The 20,233-nt window shown below is 36.4% G+C and overlaps 1 pseudogene; it reads left to right on the forward strand.

The window, feature by feature from the left end:
• Positions 1-15,332: 15,332 nt before the first annotated feature.
• Positions 15,333-19,922, forward strand: LOC141492128 (CXXC-type zinc finger protein 1 pseudogene; annotated as a pseudogene).
• The last annotated feature ends 311 nt before the right edge of the window (positions 19,923-20,233 follow it).

Below are 20,233 nucleotides of genomic sequence, written 5' to 3' on the forward strand. Positions count from 1 at the left end.
TATATCAGGGCAGTTTTCTTTAATAATTCCTTGAAAGATGATTTCTAGGTCCTTGTTTTGACCATGGCTTTCAGGTAGTCCAATTTTCTCTTTTTAAAAGTTTATTTAAGGCAATGGGGTTAAGTGACTTGTCCAAGGTCACATAGCTAGGAAATTATGAAGTGTCTGAGACTGGATTTGAATTCAGATCCTCCAGACTCCAGGGCTGGTGCTCTATCCAATGTGCCACCTAGCTGTCCAACCTGGATCTATATTCCAAGCCAGTTGTTTTTCCAATGAGATATTTCACAGTCTTTTAATTTCTTACTCATTTTGTTTTTGTTTTATTGTTTCTTAAATTCTCATAAAGTCATTCTAAAATTTTTTTAAATTTATTTAAAGCCATGGGGTTAAGTGACTTACCCAAGGTCACCAGCTAAGTAAGTATTAAGTGTCTGAGATTGGATTTGAACTCATGTCCTCCTGACTCCAGGACTGGTGCTCTTTCCACTGCACTACCTAGCTGCCCCTCATAAAGTCATTAGCTCCTATTTGCTCAATTTTAATTTTAAGAAATTGTTTTTTTCAGTGAGTTTTAATATCTCATTTTTCATTGGCTAATTCTACCTTTTAAACTATTCTTTTCCTCAATGGCTCTTTGTATGTCTTTTCCCATTCAGTCTAGTGTATTTTTTAAGATGTAATTTTCTTTAGTATTTATTGTGTCTCCTTTACCAGACTATTGATTCTATTTCCATAATTTTCTTCTATCATTCTCATTTCTCTTCCCAATTTTTCTTCTACCTCTTTTGCTTGATTTTCAGAATCCTTTTGAGTTCTGCTATTGTTTGAGACCAATTCACAATTTTCTTGGAGGCTTTGGATGTAGGCTCTTTGACTATGGGATCTTCTGAGTGTGTGTTTTGATCTTCCTTGTCACCATAGCCACTTTCTATGGTTTGAATGTTTTTTTTTTTCTGTTTGATTGTTTTCCCAACCTATTACTTAACTTTTAAACTAGGGCTCTGCTTCCAGGGTAGAGGGCATTCTGTTCCAAGTTTCAGGGGTTTTGAGCAGCTGTTTTCAGACATACTTCTAAGGACCTGTAAATTTTCAGTTTTTCCATTGTCATATGATCTAAGGAGAGGTGTTTACTACTCACCTGGGTAGTCCTTTGAACTGTGAATGAATAAAAGTGATTTTTGTCCTAGAACTGTGAGGAGGGTCCCCACTCTACTGTGACCTCAAGCTTTGGTGTACTAGTACTTCTCTTTGCACCAAGACTGCCTCCCAGAACTGCATCATATTGGAGTTTGGGAAAAGCATGAGAGTCCTGTTGTAGTGCTACCAAAGAGACCCCTGCAATTTCTTTCTGACTATATGGATGACTCCTTTATTTCTTGTGGGATGAGAGCTCTGGAATCAGCCTCTGCTGATTCACTGACTCCCTAGGCTTGCCTCTACTTTTGCTGAATCCAGGGCTACATTGGCATGGCCTATACTGGACAGTGTTTCATTCTCATTCTGGTGCAAAAGACCTTTCCTGCTGACTTTCTAAGTTATCTTGGGTTGGAACATTGTTTCCCTCGATCTTTATATGGGTTCTGCTGCTCTAGAATTTATTTATACTAATTGTTTAAAGATAATTGGAGGGCTTTGGGGAAGAGTTCCGATGAGTCCTGCCTTTACTCTACCATCTGGGTTCTACTCCCCACCAACTATTTTTTTTTTGCCAAATCCCTCAAGAAATTTAAATGTATTTTCATTTTATTATGCATTTTTGATTATCAAGTTTATCAAAATGCATAATAATGTCAAATATATTGTTAATGAATTATGATATAATATATCATAATTATGATATATCATAATTGGTAAAATAGTGTTAAATATTTTTAGATAATTGCTAAATATTGTTAAATATATTGCTAAATAATTGTTAATGAAAGACGGGCTAGATGGTCTTTAAGATTCTTTATAATTCTAATAATTTCTGAGAAGAAATTCACACCTTTGGGGGCTATATTTCAGATGAAAAATATTTCCCATAGAAAATTGGAAGGGGCAAAGGACAGTTTTGTCAGCTAATTACAATCTTGATCAGATTGCAAATTTTCCTTAAATGTGTCCTTTTTTTATGGTCCTTTTAGAAGTCCCAACTTCTATTATACCTAAAAGGTGGACTTCTTAGTTTTAGCAGAAGTGCCAAATCTATAGGGAACAAACTTCCACAAGCTATCACTTGTCTCTGATTTGCACCTGGGGGAATGTGCAGAGCACGTGGTACTGCTTAGGGACATCTGGAAACATTTAACTTTTATCTCCATAGATCTTTAAATAAAGTCTATGCAGGTAAAGTCAATTATGCATTGACCTATTTTTTTAATCAGAGTATCCTCTAAATCAATAGCAGTCCATATTGAGAAGAAGAGGAGACCAAGAAGGGCTTCCTCTAACCAATGACATCTGAAACAAGCCTTAAACGACAGTAAAGATTCTTAGAAGTAGAAATTAGAAAGCATGGCAGACACATTGTATAAAGGCCACAGATGATGGAAGGGTGGAAGTTTTGGGAAATACAAGTGAACTAATTTGAATGGTTATCACAGTGAATGGAAGAAACTATCATGAAAGACTCAGGAAAAGCAGGATAGAGTCACATCAAGAAGGGCCTTAAAAGTAAAAATGTATTTTGTATATATATATATATATATATATATATATATATATACATTTACATATTTGTTATAATATTATATTTGTTATATTTGTTATAATAGCTTGTTTTTCTTTTAAATTAAAAGACAGGAGAGACAGAAAAGAAATGTTAACTAAAAATGTGATATAAATGACAAATGTTAATTTAAAAAAAAATAGAAGCAATGAGTAGCCACCAAAGCTTCTTGAGCAAAAGGAAGCTATAAGTCCTAAGCTTTAGGTAAATATTTTGGCAGCTGCATGGAGGATAGAATGAAATGGAAGATGAAAACTGTCCCTGTTATAAAGAAGGCTTGAAAAACATTTTTCTATAACATTCATTATGTTTCATGGCTAAGTTCCAAAATTAAAATCATGTTCAATGACTAGGAATTATATAATTTCAAAAATTATGAACTAGGCTCTACCAAAATGGACCCTTTTTGTTCTCACCCACCAGAAGGCACATATTATGGGTCCCCAATAACTATGACATAAATAATTTAAAAACCTAGCATGTTTCGTTTTCTTCTCTATTTCCATTTTAAAAACTTTCCTCTCAAAGACATGGACATCTGCAAAAATACAAGCCAGGGGAGCATACTTTACTTTTATGTACTTATCCATCCCTTCAAGTCACCCTGGTCACCCTGTTAATGTATGGCCTGGAAAAAACATCTGTCAGAAGGTTAATAAACTTTTTGTTTAGCATTTTCTTGTTAAATAGAGGAGTCACTTGATGATCAACAGCCATACTTCTATTTGATTCAATGTCATCCAAAGTGACTAAAGTCACCTTGGAAATAAAAATATGCCAGGGCCTCTGCTTAAGAGAAGTCACTAGAAAGACATTCAACTCTTGAAAATGTTTAGCTAAGTTAAAATTTAGATTTATATTGTATAAACTAAGTAGCAAGAAATGGGAAGAGAACGTTCATCTTAAAATCAGGGAGGTTTGAGTTCAAGTTTTCTCCCTGATGAGATTAATCATTTAACTTCTCTGTTTCCCAGACACATTTCTAAAAGTATAAAGGGAAGAATATTTGTTGATTTTCATTCATTAGAAGTTTCCTATATGGATGAAATCACAACTTAAGGCTCCTTCCAAATTCTTTCTTCTTCCCCATATATATCTTTATGCAAAATTCCAAATGAATGTCTGGTTAAATCAGAGGTGAGATCACTGGACCTGGGATATCAGTAATATAGGCAATATCAAGTTAGGATACTTCTGCCATTGGAAACTGGAGATTTTTTCCTGCACTTTCTAGTCTTTAAATCATGATCTAAGTCAAAGGTCTAGTCATGAAATAGTTAAATTACTTGCTCAACATCACTCAGAATTTATCAGAGGTTCTGTTTGAAGGCAGATATTCTAACTCCAACATGGCTTCTCTATCAACTGGAGTGATAAGGTCAGAATTCAGATTTCAAAATTTTGAGAAGTCACTCTCTGCACTATGGAACTTTCTGCCTCTGCCTTTGTTTCTGTCTTTCTCTCTATGTATATATGTGTCCATGCATGCATGAATTATATGTATATATACAGACATATATATGCACAAATGTGCATATATACATATGAAATAAATTATTATTTCTGTCATAATTAATGACTAATTATTGAGATTACAATTTTTTTCTATTGCCTCATACAGAAATAACAAAACTGGTCTTTGAAGGACATTACTGATCTTGCCCAAAATTATATACCATCTAGACCATTTTATCTAGGTGGAATTATTAATCCATCCAAATAGAAAAACCTTACAAAGAGAGTCTAGGTGAATTTCAGACCATTGTATTGTGATCAGACTTGAAAGTGAGGAATAAAACTTTTATCTAGATTGTGGGGAGAGGGACTGAGAGTAAGAGTGACATAAAGTCATATCCCTATAGCCCCTCATTTACCTCTCATTACAAATATTGAACTTCAAAGTCCACAAAACACCAGAACATTTTCTGGCAAATTGAAATCTGCCTCTCTCATCCTGTAACTGTGAAGACTATTTTGAACATCAGTAGAACTTTACATGTATCTCCATTAAAGTTCATTCTATTAAATTTGGTAAAATATTTGAGCCTATGAAGGTATTTCTAGGTCCTGATTCTACCACATATTATGTTTAGAGGTAGTTTGGCACAAAGGAAAGAATTCATTGTCTTTTTCATTAGAAGCCCTGAGTTCAAATCCTTCCTTTATCAGTTCTTCATGCTTCACCATTGGTAAGGAAAAGGTTCAAAGATGTCCCTCATTTATAAAATGAGTCAGCTGTTCTAGATGGCATTTAAATGCCATTCCAGTTCTTCTCCCAAGTGAAAGAGATCTCTTCTAGCTTTCTGTATTCTTCCAATTTGATAAAGATATTGTCTTTGCTTTGACACAAGTCATTGACTTGTATCATTGCATCATTGACTTATGAGGAATACTTCTTCCTAGTTGACAATGATCATTAAGCAACACTGTTTTGGAACCAATCACCTGATCAGGTTTGATTTCATCCAAGTGTAGGATTCCCTAATCTAAATCACTGCATCTTTTCCACAAAAGAATAGTGAGAGATACTTTGTTAAAAACCTGCTAGAATCTGGGTCAACTCTACCCATAGTAGAAGATGGACCTGTCAATTAAGAAAGTTCATTTGAAGGAAATAAAATTTGTTTGATAATCTAGGGATATGGATGCCAATCCTACATATGCTATTTCTTAGCAGTGACCTTCATGAGTCACTTTAAATTTGAGGGTATCAGTTTCATAATCTGTAAAGTAAGGAGGATAGACTAGAATTTAAATGTCACTACCAATTTCAAATCTTGGATCCTATGTCAATAAGTAAACTAATAAGGATGTATTAATAGTACGTATTAATAGCTAATAGTAAGACAGCTAGATGGTACCATGGAAAGAGCTTTGGACTTAGAATCTGGAAGACCTGAGTTCAAATCAAGTCTCACACACTTAATAGGTGTGTAACTTTGGGTAAGTTCTTTAATTGGTCTGTAATAATAAAATAATAATTAATAATAATAATAATAATAACTTGGGAGATAGGAAGATAGAATGAGATATTTGTAAAATGATTTAGAAGCCTGAAGCTGTTATAAAATGCTTTCTATCATCATAATTATTATAATCTTCATTAATTATCACTGTTTTAAACACTATATTAAGCACTGAAAATACAAAGAAAGGTAGAAACATAGTTCCTGCTCTGAGGCAACACACATTTCAATGAAGGACAATATCTATAAATAGATATATAGAAGATATATAAAGAGTAGAAGGAGGGCTAACTTAAAGGGGAAGGTGGACCTTCAATAGCAAAAGGGACTGGAATTGAATCTTGAATGAAGTCCAGGAAACTATGAAGCAGAGATGAGGGTGACAGAGCATTCCAAGTACCATTGAAAAGGCATTAAATGAGGAGATGTAATGTATGTGAGGAATATTGACTGGGCCAGAAAGTTGGGTCATGCAATTCATGAAAATCAATAAAGCAACAAAGTGAAAAGGCTAGAATATAGGAAAAAGTCATGCTGTGAAGGATTTTTTACAGTCAAATTGAGGATTTTTATTTGATTCTGATTGTAACATGGAACCACAAAAGTGGAACCACAAATAATGGTCATACCTACACTTTGATCACTCAGTAGAGAATGATTTGGAGTGGAAAGAAACTACAGTTAGGGAGACTGATTAGAAGGTTACTGCTACAATGATAGAGGCTTAAAATGGGATGTTGTGATTGGAGAGAAAGGGGACTATATAAGAGTTGTAAAGATAAGGAAAAAATTAGTAATTGATATTGAATAAGTTGTGTGAGTGACAGTAAGAAGCTGAAGATCACACTGAGATTGGCAGACTGAGTGACTCAGGGAATATAAAAGATAGTAGTGCCCTCAAAAGGAACAGGGGCAATTAAGAATACTGAAGGTTTTTCAGCAAAAAGATAACTATATTAGAAATATTAGCATGAGATGACATATAGAATATAAAACCAGCTCAAAGAAACCAGATATTGTAAAAGATTCTTTAAAGTATTGTTTGATTTTAGATGCATTAAGAGTCTAGGGCTATCCAGTGCTAAAAGAAATAAAGAATAAAATGAACAATACCACTGAGAATTATAATCAAGAAGTGTTATTAACTTAGCAGTGAGTGAAGGCTGAATGCACAAAGCATCAATAATTATTATTGGTGTTTTCTCCCTATGGCCACTCACTGCTAACCACAAAATAAAATGAAGTTTCTTGCAAGGAATAAGTGTTGTACTTGGACCTAGAGAGCACAACCAGGAAAAAATGGTAGAACTTGAAGAAGAAAATAGTCAATTCAAAACAGAGAAATTAAAAAGAACTGGGCTCCTCAAGGACATAGTAATTTCCTCTTTAATGGAAATTCAAACAAAATTTGGAGGATCACTAGAACTTGGTGCATCTTCCTTTGTATAGATATAGATTGTTTAAACCAAATGACTCTTAAATCCCCTTTCAGCACTGAACTTTTGAGTATTAATTTTAATCATCTCAAAAAAGGCAATGCTATTTTCCTTTTTTAGAGAAACAAAGGGAAATCCAGTTTAGAATCTTTTCCAAGAAAAACCCAAATGGGGTCATGAGGAGGCAGACATGACAAAAACAACTGAATAACAACAAATCTTCCTGTGAGATCATCCGTGAAATACTGAGAGGCACATAAGAGTTCAAAGAATCATGAGTCAAACAATTTATTACTCATAGGCATGCAAGCAGGCATCTCCTCACCCCTACAGTTCATGAGAAAGATGAACAGTGGTTTAGGAATACTGTAGAAGGCATACCAGGATTGAAAACCCAGATCTGTAGATCTCTGCCCTTATGAAGATTTATAGGAACTGTTTGGAAAGGGACAGTCAATCAATGGGTGTTCTACACTATAACATTTTACCCTTATTCATTAAAATTAGAAAAGTGTGCTAATCTTGCATACTGGGATCAGATAGTTTGCTAAACTGATTATGATCAATAGAGTTTTACATTTCTAGCCTAAACATAGTTGAATAAATCATTTAGTGAATACATAGAAACTTCCCATTATGTAGGTGGGTCAATCAATCAGGTAGGATCTAGCAATAATCATTCCTCAAACTCCTCTGAAACATAGTGATATTCTGGGGGCAGCTAGGTGGCATGATGGATAGAATATAGGCCCTGAAGTCAGGAGGACCTAAGTTCAAATGTGACCTAAGACACTAAATGATTACCTCACTATGTGTCCTTTGTCAAGTCACTTAAACCCATTGACCTGTAAAAACAAAACCAAAAAGAAAAGTGATATTCTCTTACAAGCCCTAAGGAAAGCTTATAATCTTGGTTAAATTGTATGTAAATGCTTTCTCAAAGCAATTTTTAATATTGATTAAAAACAGCAGAATTCACTGAGCTATTATTTGGTTTTTTATGTCTTAGATAATATATGATTCAATAGGATATAATGTAATTCCATGCAATGTGTTATGATATGATGCAATTCAAAGTTATATGATATGATAATGTGATACAACATAATATAATACAACATAAATATAACCATGACATCAAGTTGTTTTAAAATCTATATAAATAGTAATATCCAAGTTTGATGCAGAGTAGGAAGAAGGTAATCCTGGAAGGTTAGGGTGGCTAGTTGGGGCAGTAGATAGATGTCCAGAATGTAGGAAGACTCAATTTTCTGAGTTCAAATCTTGTCTGAGCCACTTACTTGCTGTGTGATCCTGGGCAAGTCATTTAACCCTGTTTGCCTCAGTTTCTCATCTATCAAATGATCTAGAGAAGGAACTGACAAACTACTCTTGTCTTTTTGCCAAAGGTACACCAAATAGGGTCACAAAATGTTGGAAATTGAACAATAGGAAACCTTTGAGGGAAAGTCATTTGTTACTGAGAATTGGGTAAAGGACACCTGCAGAAGGTTATATTTCAGATGATACTTAAAGCAAGTTCAGAATTCTAAGAAATGAGGAGTAAGAACATTTTAGCTCCAGGCAAAAACGACAGCAAAAGTTGAGAGAGAGAGAGAGAGAGAGACAGAGAGAGAGAGAGAGAGAGAGAGAGAGAGAGAGAGACAGAGACAGAGACAGAGACAGAGACAGAGACAGAGACAGAGACGGAGACAGAGACAGAGAAAAGGAAGTTGGGAGGGAGAGAGGAATAGTGAGCATATGTGAGGAACAGCAAATTATCCTGTGAGACTGAATTGTAGAGTAAATGGAAGAAACTGAGATGTGAGAAGACTAGGAAGATGGCACAGAGCTTGGTTATAAAGTAATTGTCAAACAAAGGAGTGTATATTTGATTCTAGGAGCAATTAGAAGTCCTTGAAACTTAGAAAATTTTGCCCTAAAGGCTGGAGGTAGAAAGGCCAGAAACTGTATATTCCACATTCAGATTGACACATTATCAATGTCCATGAGAGATACCCTAAACACAATGTATTTGCTTTAAGAACCCTGGAAATTTCTTTAAAAATAAAATATAGCAGCAAACAAATGAAACCTACTTTTTTTTTTAAATAGTGTATCCTGAGGGATATTGAATGTTTGAAAATTTTTGTGATGGTAATTCTGTTCAACAATTATTTATTAAATTCCTGTTATATGCAAGTTGTTGTGGTAGGTTGTAAGGTAACAAATATTTTTTAAAATGGAAAATCCTCTCCCATAAAGAGTTTTCATTCTAATGAACATATACAGAGAATTTAAAAATATATGTGAAAATTTACATCACAAATACAAGCTAGGCTTTTCTCATTCCAACTTATTTGGGTTCACAGTGTTCAACTGTTTTTCTCCAAATTTCATCTTAGAAAAGGCTAGAAGTCAAATAAAGATCCATTGGATGTAAGCAAAAATTTCTATAGCTTCCCTGAGAAACTATCATGTCAAGTAACAAATATCCCAAATAGTCTTTCTGAAATGAAGACAGAAGCCAGTGATTCAAACTGAGAATGTCTAGACTGACTGATGATTAAGAAGTAAACCAAATAATGAGCATATCCAACTCAAGTATGCTTATAGATCTTATTCGTTAAGGTTAGAATTTTAGAGTCTCCAAAACAAGGACCCAAGAGAGAATCGACTGTGCAAAAGAACAAAGACTAGTTATTAAAATATTTTTTTCTCTTCTTTGTCTTAGGCTAGCAAAATTGGGGTGTCATCAAGAGTCACATAATTTTTAAGTGCCTATAATTTGCCATGTTTTCTGTTTTCTTCCTTTCTTTCTCTCTTTCTTTTTCTTTTTCCCTCTTTCTTTCTTTCATTCCGTCTTCCTTCTTTCATTCATTTTTCTTCCTTTCTTTCTTCACTCTCTCCACCCCCTTTTTCTTTACTCCCTCCCTCTCTTCCTTCCTCTCTTCCATTCTTCTTTCATTCTTTTTCTTCCTTCTGTCAGATTCAGTATTTCATCAATAGAAAAGTCTTCTGCTATAGAAATTCTGTCTACCAATGAAGATTGTCACCTAATCATATAATTCTAGAGAGTTTGAGTTAAGTCTGATAGTCTTAAAATAAGTGGCTCCTGGAGAAAACAAATTTAGTCAAATTTGAAGATTTGTGTTATTAAATAAATACTGGGTCAGCATTACAGAAAACACATATTTGAAGGGAAGACCTTTCCTTTCTCAGGGAGAATTCCTAATACTCAATTCTTTAGCCTGTTCTATTCTACAAGCCCATTTCCTCAAGTAGTTTGTCTTAAGTAGTACCAGCAATTTTATATTTTGTGTTCTGAATTATGTTTGTGATCTTTGGAAATATGAAAAAAGTAGTTGATATTTGAGGAAAATAGTAGAAAAGATTTAAGTTTGAGCACAAAAGATACTATGATGTCAGGTTTAGCTTTTCTAAAATTCTGAGGAAATGTCTGAGGAGAACTTTCCTGACCTCATTTTGATATTCTCACAATGATAGGGTAAATTCCAAAACTGTACAAACGGTCATAAAATATTATCTCACAGGATTCTAGAACATCATGCTTATAGCAGCAATATGTAATATTCTATTACTAACCTTTGAAAAAACACTAAAACAGAGCCAACAGAAGAAAGAAATCATGTGAATTATGTTTTATGCCAAAGTCATAGTCCCAGAGTTATAGTTATTGCACAAACTATAATGCTGAACTCAAGAAAGGCTTCTCATATAATAACTAAACAACAGAATGTGCTGAGGGGAAAAAAGAACAAAAACACATAAACTGAAATGACTCTTAAATTTCTTCTTGAGATTAGAAATATGTGACAAAACCACTTAAGGGAAATAAACTCTCTTGGATAAGAAAACTAAATTCTCAGATTCCATTTCTTGCCAGAAGCATTTCTAGATTAGGCCATTTGGGTGCAGGTTTTTGCTTTCCTCAAACTTCTGTGTCTGATGATTGGCTTTTTTCCCTTTTCTTCACATTGAATTTAGCTCAGCAAACATAAAAACTGTAACATAAAATGTAGGAAAACAGTAGGAAAGCAATCTCCACAGAATTAACCTAACAGTAAAAGAACATGAGAAGAGAGTTAAGATTGATTCTGAATATTTAATAGCAGTGTGTGTGAAGTCAGGAATTAAAAAAAACTCATTTGGTAAGTGTGAATATTACACTTTTAAACAACTTGGAGCAGTACTGGATGTATGTTACAGGGATGGGGCATGTCTTTACCCCTTGCACTTGATAGAAAAACTGCTGCCCACAGCACCGTGTGGAAAATGGAATTTGGATACCTGGATCACAGAATAAAATTTTAAAATGATGTACTGGGATGGCAGGAAATGTAGAAAGGCATGTTGGTTTTACTGTAATTAAATTGTAATTTTAAAAAAATCCCTTGAAATGAAGAGGAAAAGGAAAGAAGGAAAACTGCCTATATACTCAACAAGTTATATATAATAGAATACAATAAATTGCAGAATTGCAATTTAAGAAATAGGTCAATAGGGAAACTTGTAGCTTAAATAATGATTCACAAATGTGCTGATTATGGCCTACAAGCAACATTCCTAATGAAAGGAGGTACATTTGACTCTGTCAAAGTATGAAAGTGAATTTGATTGGATATTTCAATCAATCAAACTATCCCTCGTCATTTAAAGCAAGTTTGCCTATGGATTAAAAACACATCTCAGATAAATGACCAATTGGAATTTTAAATGTGAAAATGTGAAAAATTCTTAGATGAATTGAGATGATGTCGACAACAAAAAAAAAGCAGTTTGGGTAAGATAACTTGGCCAGATCCTGTGGATCATCTATAGAGTAGAACACCAGCTTAGAAGATGAATAATTCAAGAACCTCTTGGAGGAAAGAGCACAAATCAGGAAAGTTCCAGAAAGATTCCTGAGGAACTTTGACTTGGAGGAGAGAGGGAAGAGAGTGCTTTCCGCCTTGCTTGGCCCATGTCTTCTTCCTCTCACCTCACATTCTATTTCCAGAGTGGAACTGTGAAACCCCTTAAAGGACTGGAAGATTTGAGTTTGTAAATCCCCATTGACATTCTAACATCATCCCCAGACAGCAGCAGATGGCAGTAGTTTCTACATTAAGAGCAGAGAAAAACAACTCAATATGACAGTGTAGATCCATGTATCTTTAAGCATCTCAGCAAAGAATACAAACAGGCATAAGGAAAACTTCTTTGGCATCCTATGAGGGAGAGGAAAGCACTTCTCTTAATTGTGAATTACCCTTTTACCACATAAAATCACCTAAATCCACTTTCCCTGGACTTTGTATATACTTTTGGAGGAAGTGGTTTATATCAGTTGTTTATGTTTTACCACCTTAATATAATACAAATTGGTCACTTTCCCCCAAGGTTCCTATTATATCAACACTAATATCTGTTCTTCCCTATTTAGTAGACTCTGATATGAAAAGAAATTCTCTTTGGATTGGTTCTTAAGTTTTTAAAGGATAAAGTTATCACAAAGTCAATTATCAATTAAACCTTTCTAACAATGATTAAAATTGGCTTATTGATATCAATATCAATGATGACATCAACCATACTGGTGGGGGTTTATGATCTAGATATTATTTTAAATATACCCTTGAATTGGTCAGAGTTAATCACTAGGACCTTAAGGTAATGTAGTTCTCATTTCCCTGGGGACCTAATGCATCAGCAAGAGTAGGAGTTGGGATAAATTTTCAGAGCTAAATCACTAAGACTGTATGGATTAAGACCTTTGACCAACTAACTATCTGTGCAGCCTTGGGCAAGTCACTTAACTCCAACTTTCTTGCAAAAAAATAAAAAGAAATTAATTTGAAATTTAAATTAAAAAACCTGACCTTTGATCAGAATGTGAGTCTATATGGGTATCAAATATTCAAAAAATAAATGTAAATAAAAGGCATGAAGTTAGAGAATATTCATGTAAGAAAATATAGAAAACAGAGTTGGATAATATAGAAGAAAATCTATCCTTTGGGTGAAAATCAGCAGAGGAAGAAATAGAAATGATTTTATAATTTGAGTGTTATTACAGTATACTTGAACAGAAAGAGAAAGCAGATGAGGAGTTCAAAAGAGAGATAATACAGATAGGATTTGTTAGTGATAGAGGATTTCAAATATATAGACAATTGTTAGACTACTCTATCAAAACTGGAATAATCAAAACTTTCTGACTTAATAATAAGTTCATTTCTCAAAAAAGTTGAGGAACTGACAAGAAAACTCATTTTGTAAATCTGAAACTCAAAAATGAAGGAAGTAGCTGATGAAGTGGAAGTAATGGAAACTTTGGTGAAGAGTGATCACTCTGTTTTAGAAATTTTTGGTAAGGAAGGAGATGAAAAGAGATTAATTAGTATTAATCTAGAATTACTAGATTTTGGAAGAGCAGATTTCAAGGGGTTCAAAGGAAAGCTCTCTAGGATCCCATAGATCCAACTGATTATCTATGTGAGCAATTCAGGAGTCATCCATCCTTTTCAATTCTTTCTTCTTCATCCCTCATATTTAATCAGTTTCCAAATTTCACCAATTCTATCTATATAACATCCCTTACATTCCATCATCTTTTCTTGACTCATACAATTTCTATCTAGTTCAGACCCTCTTTACTCTGAATGTTTTAATAGCCTCTATATTGATCTCCATCCCTTCAGTCACATCTCTAATTCATTCTTCAGAAAGATACAAATTGTCCTAAAAATAAAGAGCCAACCATGTTATTTCTCAACTCAAAAATCGTGAATGTCTCTCTGTTGTCTCTAGGATAGACTACAAAACTTCAGTCTGGTAGACAACTGTTCATAATCTGGTCCCAGTCTCCTTTCTGGATGTATTTCATATTCCTTATCTTTGTGCAATTTTCATTCCAGTAAACTGCCTTTCCAGTTGCTTCTTGTATGTGACAATTAATAACTATCTCTGTATCTTTCCATAAACTGGTTCCCATATTTGAAAAGCTTTCCTTTCCTTCTGTTTTGGGGAGTCTTGGTATTCCCCTAAGAATAATTCAGGAGCCTCCAGGAGAACTCCTGATTCCCTCCAATTTTTAGCAGTCTCTACTTTTTGAAATTGCTTTGTGATTATTTGTATATAATTTACTTATTGGTAAATGTTCAAGTGAGATATATTCAAGGAACTTTAAAAACTTTAAACCATTATATAAATTTTAGCCATCCTTATTATTAACACTTAATAACACTGTTAATTCATAATAATACTTTGAATGCCCCTAGTAGAATATAAACTCCCTGTTATCAGAATCGATTTCATTTTTGTCTATATCTCCAGTGCATTGTACAAAACCTTCCTGATAGAAGTCATTTTGAAAATATTTATGGACCTGAACTGATTTGATGTGAACTGATTCAAACTGAATTAAAGAGATGGTGAGGTAACATCTGAAAAAGGAAAATGATCACAAAGAGTCAGCATATTGTTATCAAGATTTGGGGGGGGGCTATTAAATTAAAGAGTCCTAGAAATATAGTTTTAAATATCTCTCTATATTTGTACACCCATATGCATGTAAACACACACACACACACACACACATATATACTAAAAGTCTTAACATATGTTATTATTTTGTAGAAAAGATTTAACTGAACCTTATCAAAGACAGGATCATCAAATGAACAATGCACCTTCAGGAATGACTAGAAACAATATTTTTTTTAAATTTAGAAGGAAATCTCCAATGGTGCAACACAGGGATCTATGCTTAGTCTTAAGCTGGCTAACATTGTTTTTTCAATGACTGGGATGAAGGAATAGAAACCAGCCTTATCACATTTAAAGGCAGCGGACAAATTTGAAGAGTGACCATACTGGATGACAGAAGAACATCCAAAAATATTTTGAGAAGCTAGAACATTGACTCAAATAATAAATGTTGTATTATAATAATAATGAGCAGATTTTAACAATGCTAGACAAGGGCATGATCAGACAGCAGTATTTCTGAAAAATATGTGGATTTTTTAAGTAGACATGCAAACTCAACATGAATCAGTGGTATAATAAACCATAATAAACCATAAAACTAAGATTATCTTGGACTTAATTGAACATCTTAGTGCCCAAGAATAAGGAGGTGATAATTCCATTATAGTAGGTCCTGTTCATGCTGCATCTAGTGTATAACATTCTGATCTGAGGACCACATTTATGAAGGGCATCTATAAGCGCAAGTTGAAAGAACTAGATATGTTTATTATGGAGGAAAGAAGATTCCGTCAGGTCTTGATGATTGTCTTCAAGTACTGTTAGGTTCCAGAGAACAGAATTAAATGTTGTAAAGAGGCAATTTGGGCTTTCCAAAATTATTTGAGCTATTCCAAAAATGAGTTATGTAATCAGATAATGGGTTCCTCTCATTATCTTTTTAAGTAAACGCTCAATGATCATTCATTAATGTATTTTATGGGGAGGCTATATATTGAGATATAGGTTAACCTGGAATACTGCTAAGATTACAACCCTGAAATTCAATGATTTACATACTAGTATGGAAACTGAGGCCACAAGGAGGGGTGTGACATATAATCCCTATTTTCAGGGAGTTTGCAATCTAATGACTTTCTTTGGTTTTTCTACTTGAAAAAATATGTTTCAAGAGAATTTATAAAAGTTGAATACTGGGATAGCACCAGTCCATTTCAAAGACCATAATCTTTTAAATCATTTCAGAAATGGGATAGGATTATTATGGTGCTAATTATAATTATGACAAGAAATCACTATTAGATTAAAATCACCCAACAGATTGTTTTCTGCTGTCTTTATCTATCCAATACTTTATTATACTCAGTAGTTTAAATTCCCCTAGCCAGGATTGTACTATACTCACTAAGCCAGCAAAGGAAATTTCTCATCTAGTCACTTGGGGAAATATTCAGTAAATATATAACTACCACTGTTTTCTTTAAGCTAAAATCTATACAGAATTTTAAAGATTGCAATGTGTTTCACAAATATTATTGTGCTAGATTTCACAAACACTCTGGGAATCTAATGCTACAATTATCTCAATTGTATAGATGAGAAAACTGAGGCACACAGAGGTTAAGTGACTTAAACAGAGTCACTCAGCTCTTGTGTCTTCATCAATATGTGAACTTCCCAACACCAGGTATTACACTTTATCCATTGTGTCACCTTATTGTCCCACAAATTATCAACTCAACAATATCACCCTCAGGTCCATCCCCCTGGATTGCCTCCATAACTTGTGTTTATACACAACAATGTACTAAAACACACACACATACACACACACACACACACACACACCATAAAAAAGACAAATAAAATGTTCAGGTAATGTATAGTCTATAGTACAGAACTTCATATGCCAACTGTAATCAAAAGTCATCCCAAGTGGCAGTACAACATGACCTATGTTATGAGATAATGTGGAAATTGAAGTAGATTAAATGTGTTCTTCCCTGGGGGTAGGTGTGTCAAGATTCATGTATTCCTAATCTCTTAGAAGATTTCCTCCATGCACTGAGGTCAGATTAAGTCAGAAACAAGACTTTGGGCTCCTGTTACCCTTCTCACATTACCATAAGGTTTTTCGTCTTCTTCAGATTTTAGAGTTGTTCATAGTATTTTATATCTCTACACACTAATGTCACCAGGAATATGTATGCTTATTGTTTTACCCTTTGACTTGTCACTGAACTTGCAAAGTTTGAAAGCTTCAGTTGTAAAAGGAATGCAGAAAATTAATTTGGGCACATTTTATAGAAGTTTTTTCAATTTGAATTATAAAATATGTAAAGACAATTTACAATTGGATATACTTTCATGGGGCAGCTAGCTGGTGTGATGATTAAAAAGATTAGAGAGAGGTATTTTTGGATAATTTAATATTTTATTAATGAAGCGAGCAGGTTATTAATAAAAGGATGGTTGTTTGGTTGACTCTCTTAGACTAAAGACAATCATGGTGGGGGTGTTCAATAGCAAGTGTTCAGTGGGGCCTAAAGAATGACAACAGTCATGCTTGGTCAGAGAAAGTATCTCTATTCTCAAAACACAGCTATAAAAGGTACCATAACAATGCTCTGCCTGGAGCTATGGTAGCATTACCTCAATGAAATGGAAAAGATCCACATGCAAAGGACCAAGATCCCAGACAATGATCAGAAATGCTGTTTCCTGTTAGATCAGGGCATGGAGTGAAAATGGTTCTGGAGGAGGCAGTGAGAAGGATGTCTTTGTACAACATTTCCCTCACTATAATCAACATAATGCAGAAGTCATGCCATCATTCTTAGATGTCATGACCTTCTTCCTTAAGACATTTAACAAAAAAATTTAAAAAAAAAGAAGTTTAAGGACTGGAGCAGCTAAGGGGTGGATAGAGCACTTGCCCTGAGGTCAGGAGGACCTGAGTTCAAATTTGACCTCAGACATTTAAAAGCTACCTAGCTGTATGACCTTGGGTAAGTCAATTAACCCCATTTTTTTTGCAAATCCCTCCCCCCAAAAAGAAGTTCACACTCAGATCATCCCCAGTCTTGGGGATCTGTCTTCACCAAAGCTTTAGTAGAACACAATAGACTTCCCCACCTTGCATTAAATAAGATTGGGGGGGGGTAGGGAGAAGGGAAAGAGGGAGGGAGAAGGTAAAAGGAAGGAAGAGGGGAGGGGGAAGGGAAAGGTGGAGGAAGAATCAGAAGGGAGGGGGAAGGGAAAAGAGAAGGGGGATGGGGAAAGGAAAGGGGAGGTGGAGGGAGCAGGGAAGGGGAGGAGGAGGAAGCAGAGTTGCCTGACCAAGAACTAGAAGTGTGAACTCAAACTCCTTACCCAGAAGTGTGAATTCAATCTCATTATCTTTCACTCTGGAAAATCTAGTGACTGCAAGGAGTTTTTAGACCTCAGAGGGGCCTAGGTGAGGCAGTTTTCAAACTTAGAACTTGGGGCTTCTAGAGTCCAAGCTTGAGAACCTCCAGAAGAATGGAGCCACTTTCCTGTGTATATCTCAACCCCTCTATCAATGGCCTTCTGATAGACTGAGACATTGTAAGGAGTAAGTTCTTGGTATAGTGATAAGATGATAGAGAATATGGAAAAGGTCACCTGAGAGTGGTACGGACTGCAGTACTGGAAAAAGAACCCTAAGTTGGAGATCCATCGCCAACACACAAGCATAGCAACAAACAACAAACAGTAACAGCAACAAAAACCCTGCCTAGAATGCGATGGGGGCCATGAGGCTGAGTCCAAGTTGTCTCAGATCTTCTTGGGATCTAGGACTTCATGGGTCTAAGACCAAGCCCAAAGGCTTCACACCTCTCCCCACAAGGCCCCACCTCCTTAACTCCTGGGTCTTTATAAAAGGTGCCCATCCAGTAGAAGTGCCAGTCAGCTCAGATGTATAGGGAGTGTGAGGACTGCCTAGGATCTGAGAATTGTGGTCACTGTGACTTGTGCCTGCCATAACAAGAAATCTGCAGACACTAGTAAAATCAGACAGAAGTACAGTGCCAATTCCCTGCCTGGGAAGCCAGGAGTCTGCTGTGGAGAAATCTTTTATGGAGGAAAGACTGTTTCCAGATGTTTAAGAAGCTGCCCCAAGCCTTGGGCACATCTAAGGCCCTCTATGGTGAATACCTGTCTCTGGACCCTGACCTCAATCAGGACTTCATTCTTGGTGCCTCTGATGACCATTGCTTGCCAGGGTTGAGTGACCCTGAGCATGCCCCTTTCCTGGCCACAGGACTTCGGAAACGAAAACACGAAGTGGAAGTGAAAGACATCATACTCAGGAAGGAGAGTTATAAGCACCATTGGGAGACACAGAGGTGCAATGGAAAATGGAAACCCATTGAGGACAGAGTTGGCAAAACCCGGGCCTCCTTGACCTCAGATACCAAGGCTCAGGCCTCATTGACCCAGTGTCTGGGTCCCAGCTGTGTCCAGCCTGCCCAGCTAGGCTCCAAGTACTGCTCCACTGACTGTGGCATGAAGCTGGCAGCCAATCGCATCTTTAAGATCCTGCCCCAACAACTCCAGCAGTGGCATCAAAGCCCATGTGTGGCAGACCAACAAGGGAGGAAACTTCTGGAGCAGATAGCAAGGGAGCAGGAGGCAACTCGGAGGCACCTGCGGGACTTGGAGGGTCGCTCCCAGGAGCTGGAGGCCCTCATCCTCAGGGCCAAGCAACAGGTAGTTGGGGAAGACCAGGAGACTGAGGAGGGAGACAAGAAGCACCAGAGCCACCAGCTCTCCTGTGTCTCCTGTGGCCACCCCACCAGCCTCAAAGGGGCACTGAGGCACATGGAGCTCTGCTATGCCAAGTATGAGCGCCAGACTTGCTTAGGGTCAAAGTACCCCATGGAAACCGGGGGTGCCACGCCACTCTTCTGTAATGTCTATGACCCAAAGAGCAAACTCTACTGCAATCAGCTGCGGGTCCTGTGTCCAAAGCACTCCAGGGACCCCAAGGAGCCAGTGGATGAAGTGTGCGGCTGCCCCCTGGCCCGGGATGTGTTTGAGCTGACGGGGGCCTTCTGCCCCCTGCCCAAAAGCCGCTGCAGGTGGCATTATGCCTGGGAGAAACTTCAGAGGGCTGAGCTGGATCTGGAGCGGGTGCAGGCTTGGACCAAACTGCAGGGCTTGTTGGAGCAGGAGCAAATGTTGCGGCAGGCCTCGGCCAGTCGGGGCGGCCTCCTGGCCCTGATGCTGCACCGGACCATCCAGCACGACCCCCTTACCAGTGACCTGCGCACCCACACCCACCACTGAGCCACCAGCCCCGAGGGCAGGCCATTCTGGCTCCCACCCCGACTTTGAGGTGGAACAACATTCTCCCTTCCCTCAACTCTGCTGTCTTCATCTCTCTAAGTGAGACTCCATCCCTTTCTTGGGTGGTCTTGTCATTCTCCATATCTCCCTCTGTGCCCCTGTTGGTTTGCTTCCTTCATATTGCTGCCCCTGTTTTGCCCACCTCCTCACTCCTTTGGGTGAAGTAGAAGCCTCTTCATTTATTAATTTTTTTTTACAAATACAATCATGTTAAACAAATTTTCATATTAATCACCTTGTAAAATAAAAGT

Source organism: Macrotis lagotis, chromosome 6, assembly GCF_037893015.1.
Source record: "Macrotis lagotis isolate mMagLag1 chromosome 6, bilby.v1.9.chrom.fasta, whole genome shotgun sequence".
NCBI classification, from domain to species: Eukaryota; Metazoa; Chordata; class Mammalia; order Peramelemorphia; family Peramelidae; genus Macrotis; species Macrotis lagotis.